The 5,630-nt window shown below is 38.0% G+C and overlaps 1 long non-coding RNA gene across 2 annotated transcripts; it reads right to left on the bottom strand.

The window, feature by feature from the left end:
- Positions 1–626: 626 nt before the first annotated feature.
- On the bottom strand, positions 627–4,849 carry LOC144962035 (uncharacterized). 2 transcript variants are annotated; one of them, XR_013643354.1, is made up of 2 exons: positions 4,597–4,849; positions 627–1,229 (listed from the first exon to the last, which is right to left on the bottom strand). It is a non-coding gene; the product is annotated as an uncharacterized LOC144962035 (long non-coding RNA). The 2 variants fall into 2 exon arrangements; XR_013643355.1 differs by lacking the exon at positions 4,597–4,849 and adding an exon at positions 1,304–3,172.
- Positions 4,850–5,630: the final 781 nt, after the last annotated feature.

Below are 5,630 nucleotides of genomic sequence, written 5' to 3' on the forward strand. Positions count from 1 at the left end.
TTTCAGAGCGGGGACTGCAGAAATAAAAAGTCCGCAGTGGGAGAATAGTTTCGGATTTTTTCTTTTTTTTTTTTTTTCGATTCAGAGCGCGGACTGCAGAAATAAAAAGTCCGCATTGTGAGAGTACTTTCGAATTTTTTTTTCGATTCAGAGCGCGGACTGCAGAAATAAAAAGTCCGCAGTGTGAGAGTACTTTCACATTGTTTTCTTTTTTTTTTTTTTTTCGATTCAGAGCGCCGACAGCATAAATAAGAAGTCTGCAGTGGGAGAATACTTTCGCATTTTTCTTTTTTTTTTGTTTCAGAGCGCGGACTGCAGAAATATAAAGTCCGGAGTGGGAGAATACTTTCTCATTTTTTGTTCTATTTTTCGATTCAGAGCGCGCGACTGCAGAATAAAAAGTCGGCAGTTGGAGAATACTTTCGCATTTTTTCTTTTTTTTTTCGATTGAGAGCGCGGACTGCAGAAATAAAAAGTCCGCAGTGGGAGAATACTTTCGCATTCTTTCTTTTTTTTTTTCGATTCAGAGCGGGGAATGCAGAAATAAAAAGTCCGCAGTGGGGGAATACTTTCGCATTCTTTCTTTTTTTTTTTTCGATTCAGAGCGGGGAATGCAGAAATATAAAGTCCGCGGAGAAAACTTTCGCATTTTATCTTTTTTTTTCGATTCACAGCGCGGACTGCAGAAATATAAAGTCCGCAGTGGGAGAATACTTTCGCACTTTTTTTCTTTTTTTTTTTTTAGATTCAGAGGGCGGGCTGCAGAAATGTAAAGTCCACAGTGGGAGAATACTTTTGCATTTTTTTTTCGATTCAGAGCGCGGATTGCAGAAATATAAAGTCCGCAGTGGGAGAATAATTTCCCATTTTATCTTTTTTTTTCGATTCAGAGCGCGGACTGAAAATATAAAAAGTCCGCAGTGGGAGAATACTTTCGCATTTTCCCTTTTTTTCCGATTCAGAGCGCGGACTGCAGATATAAAAAGTCCGCAGTGGGAGAATACTTTCGCATTTTATCTTTTTTTTTTGTTTCAGAGCGGGGACTGCAGAAATAAAAATTCCGCAGTGTGAGAATACCTTCGCATTGATTTCTTTCTTTTTTTTCTGATTCAGAGCGCGGACTGCAGAAATAAAAAGTCCACAGTAGGAGAATACTTTCGCATTTTTTCTTTTTTTTTTTGATTCAGAGCGTGGACTGGAGAAAAAAAAAGTCCGCAGTAGGAGAATACCTTCGCATTTTTTTCTTTTTTTTTCGATTCAGAGCGCGGACTGCAGATATAAAAAGTCGGCAGTGTGAGAATACTTTCGCATTGATTTCTTTCTTTTTTTTCCGATTCAGAGCGCCGACAGCATAAAAAAAAAGTCTGCAGTGGGAGAATACTTTCGCATTTCTTCTTTTTATTTTTCGATTCAGAGCGCGGACTGCAGAAATATAAAGTCCGCAGTGGGAGAATACTTTCGCATTTTATCTTTTTTTTTTTCGTTTCAGAGCGCGGACTGCAGAAATTTAAAGTCCGCAGTGGGAGAATACTTTCGCAATTTTTCTTTTTTTTTCGATTCAGAGCGGGGACTGCAGATATAAAAAGTCCGCAGTGGGAGAATACTTTGGCATTTTATCTTTTTTTTTCGTTTCAGACCGGGGACTGCAGAAATAAAAAGTCCGCAGTGGGAGAATACTTTCGCATTTTTCTTTTTTTTTTTTTTCATTCAGAGCGCGGGCTGCAGAAATATAAAGTCCGCAGTGGGAGAATACTTTGGCATTTTATCTTTTTTATTTTCGTTTCAGAGCACAGACTGCAGAAATAAAAAGTCCGCAGAGGGAGAATAGTTTCGCATTTTTTCTTTTTTTTTTCGATTCAGAGCGCGGAGTGCAAATATAAAAAGTCCGCAGTGGGAGAATTCTTTCGCATTTTATCTGGTTTTTTTTTGGTTTCAGAGCGCGGACTGCAGAAATATAAAGTCCGGAGTGGGAGAATACTTTCTCATTTTTTGTTTTTTTTTTCGATTCAGAGCGCGGACTGCAGAATAAAAAGTCGGCAGTTGGAGAATACTTTCGCATTTTTTCTTTTTTTTTCGATTGAGAGCGCGGACTGCAGAAATAAAAAGTCCGCAGTGGGAGAATACTTTCGCATTTTTTTTTTTTGATTCAGAGTGGGGACTGCAGATATAAAAAGTCCACAGTGGGAGAATCTTTCGCATTTTTTCTTTTTTTATTAATTCGATTCAGAACGCGGACTGCAGAAATATTAAGTCCGCAGTGGGAGTATACTTTCGCATTTTTTCTTTTTTTTTTTTCGATTCAGAGCGCGGACTGCAGATATAAAAAGTCCGCAGTGGGATAATACTTCCGCATTTCATTTTTTTTTCGTTTCAGACCGGGGACTGCAGAAATAAAAAGTCCGCAGTGGGAGAATACTTTCGCATTTTTCTTTTTTTTTTTTTGATTCAGAGCGCGGACTGCAGAAATATAAAGTCTGCAGTTGGAGAATACTTTGGCATTTTATCTTTTTTTTTTCGTTTCAGAGCGGTTACTGCAGAAATAAAAAGTCCGCAGTGGGGGAATACTTTCGCATTTTTTCTTTTTTTTCGATTCAGACCGGGGACTGCATAAATAAAAAGTCCGCAGTGGGAGAATACTTTCGCAATTTTTCTTTTTTTTTCGATTCAGAGCGCGGACTGCAGATATAAAAAGTCCGCAGTGGGAGAATAATTTCCCATTTTTTCTTTTTTTTTTTTCGATTCAGAGCGCGGACTGAAAATATAAAAAGTCCGCAGTGGGAGAATACTTTCGCATTTTATCTTTTTTTTTTTGTTTCAGAGCGGGGACTGCAGAAATAAAAAGTCCGCAGTGAGAGAATACTTTCGCATTTTTTTTTTTTTTTTTTCGATTCAGAGCGCGGACTGCAGAAATAAAAAGTCCGCAGTGTGAGAGTACTTTCGCATTGTTTCTTTTATTTTTTTTTTTTCGATTCAGAGCGCCGACAGCATACATAAAAAGTCTGCAGTGGGAGAATACTTTCGCATTTTTCTTTTTTTGTTTTGTTTCAGAGCGCGGACTGCAGAAATATAAAGTCCGGAATGGGAGAATACTTTCTCATTTTTTTTTTCGACTCAGAGCGCGGACTGCAGAATAAAAAATCGGCAGTTGGAGAATACATTCGCATTTTTTATTTTTTTTCGATTCAGAGCTTGGACTGCAGAAATAAAAGTCGGCAGTGGGAAATACTTTCGCATTGTTTTCTTTTTTTTTTCTTTTCGATTCAGAGCGCCGACAGCATAATATAAAAGTCCGTTAGGATAATACTTTCGCATTTTATCTTTTTTTTTTTGATTCAGAGCGCGGATGCAGAAATATAAAGTCGCAGTGGAGAATATTTCGCATTTTTTTTCGATTCACAGCGCGGACTGCAGAATAAAAAGTCCGCAGTGGGAGAATACTTTCGCATTTTTCATTTTTTTTCGATTCAGAGCGCGGACTGCAGATATAAAAGTCTGCAGTGGGAGAATACTTTTGCATTTTATCTTTTTTTTTCGATTCAGAGCGCGGACTGCAGAAATTTAAAGTCGGCAGTGGGAGAATACTTTCGCATTTTTTCTTTTTTTTTTTTTCGATCCAGAGCGCGGACTGCAGATATAAAAGTCCGCAGTGGGAGAATAGTTTCGCATTTTTTCTTTTTTTTCGATTCAGACGCGGAGTGCAAATATAAAAAGTCCGCAGTGGGAGAATTCTTTCGCATTTTATCTGTTTTTTTTTTTTGTTTCAGAGCGCGGACTGCAGAAATATAAAGTCCGGAGTGGGAGAATACTTTCTCATTTTTTGTTTTTTTTTTTCGATTCAGAGCGCGGACTGCAGAATAAAAAGTCGGCAGTTGGAGAATACTTTCGCATTTTTTCTTTTTTTTTTCGATTGAGAGCGCGGACTGCAGAAATAAAAAGTCCGCAGTGGGAGAATACTTTCGCATTTTTTTTTTTTTGATTCAGAGTGGGGACTGCGATATAAAAGTCCGCAGTGGGAGAATCTTTGCATTTTTTTTCTTTTTTTTTAATTCGATTCAGAACGCGGACTGCAGAATATTAAGTCCGCAGTGGGAGTATACTTTCGCATTTTTTCTTTTTTTTTTCGATTCAGAGCGCGGACTGCAGATATAAAAAGTCCGCAGTGGGATAATACTTCCGCATTTCATTTTTTTTTTTTCGTTTCAGACCGGGGATGCAGAAATAAAAGTCCGCAGTGGGAGAATACTTTCGCATTTTTCTTTTTTTTTTTGATTCAGAGCGCGGACTGCAGAAATATAAAGTCTGCAGTTGGAGAATACTTTGCATTTATCTTTTTTTTTCGTTTCAGACACAGACTGCAGAAATAAAAAGTCCGCAGTGGGAGAATACTTTCGCATTTTTCCTTTTTTTTCAATTCAGAGCGCGGACTGCAGATATAAAAGTCCGCAGTGGGAGAATACTTTGCATTTTTCTTTTTTTTTTTTCAGAGCGTTACTGCAGAAATAAAAGTCCGCAGTGAGGGAATACTTTCGCATTTTTTCTTTTTTTTCGAATCAAAGTGCGGACTGCAGAAATAAAAAGTCCGCAGTAGGAGAATACCTTCGCATTTTTTTCTTTTTTTTTTCGATTCAGAGTGCAGACTGCAGATATATAAAGTCGGCAGTGGGAGAATATTTTCGCATTTCTTCTTTTTTTTTTCGATTCAGAGCGCGGACTGCAGAAATATAAAGTCCGCAGTGGGAGAATATTTTCGCATTTTATCTTTTTTTTTCGTTTCAGAGCGCGGACTGCAGAAATTTAAAGTCCGCAGTGGGAGAATACTTTCGCAATTTTTCTTTTTTTTTCGATTCAGACGGGACTGCAATATAAAAAGTCCGCAGTGGAGAATACTTTCGCAATTTTTCTTTTTTTTTCGATTCAGAGCGCGGACTGCAGATATAAAAAGTCCGCAGTGGGAGAATAATTTCCCATTTTTTCTTTTTTTTTTTCGATTCAGAGCGCGGACTGAAAATATAAAAAGTCCGCAGTGGGAGAATACTTTCGCATTTTATCTTTTTTTTTTTTCGATTCAGAGCGCGGACTGCAGAAATATAAAGTCCGCAGTGGGAGAATACTTTCTCATTTTTTGTTTTTTTTTTTCGATTCAGAGCGCGGACTGCAGAATAAAAAGTCGGCAGTTGGAGAATACTTTCGCATTTTTTCTTTTTTTTTCGATTGAGAGCGCGGACTGCAGAAATAAAAAGTCCGCAGTGGGAGAATACTTTCGCATTTTTTTTTTTGATTCAGAGTGGGGACTGCAGATATAAAAAGTCCGCAGTGGGAGAATCTTTCGCATTTTTTCTTTTTTTTTAAATTCGATTCAGAACGCGGACTGCAGAAATATTAAGTCCGCAGTGGGAGTATACTTTCGCATTTTTTCTTTTTTTTTTTCGATTCAGAGCGCGGACTGCAGATATAAAAAGTCCGCAGTGGGATAATACTTCCGCATTTCATATTTTTTTTCGTTTCAGACCGGGGACTGCAGAAATAAAAAGTCCGCAGTGGGAGAATACTTTCGCATTTTTCTTTTTTTTTTTTTGATTCAGAGCGCGGACTGCAGAAATATAAAGTCTGCAGTTGGAGAATACTTTGGC

Source organism: Berghia stephanieae, unplaced genomic scaffold (assembly GCF_034508935.2).
Source record: "Berghia stephanieae isolate SIO BIC M18660-M18661 unplaced genomic scaffold, UCSD_Bste_1.3 scaffold557, whole genome shotgun sequence".
Classification (NCBI taxonomy): Eukaryota; Metazoa; Mollusca; class Gastropoda; order Nudibranchia; family Aeolidiidae; genus Berghia; species Berghia stephanieae.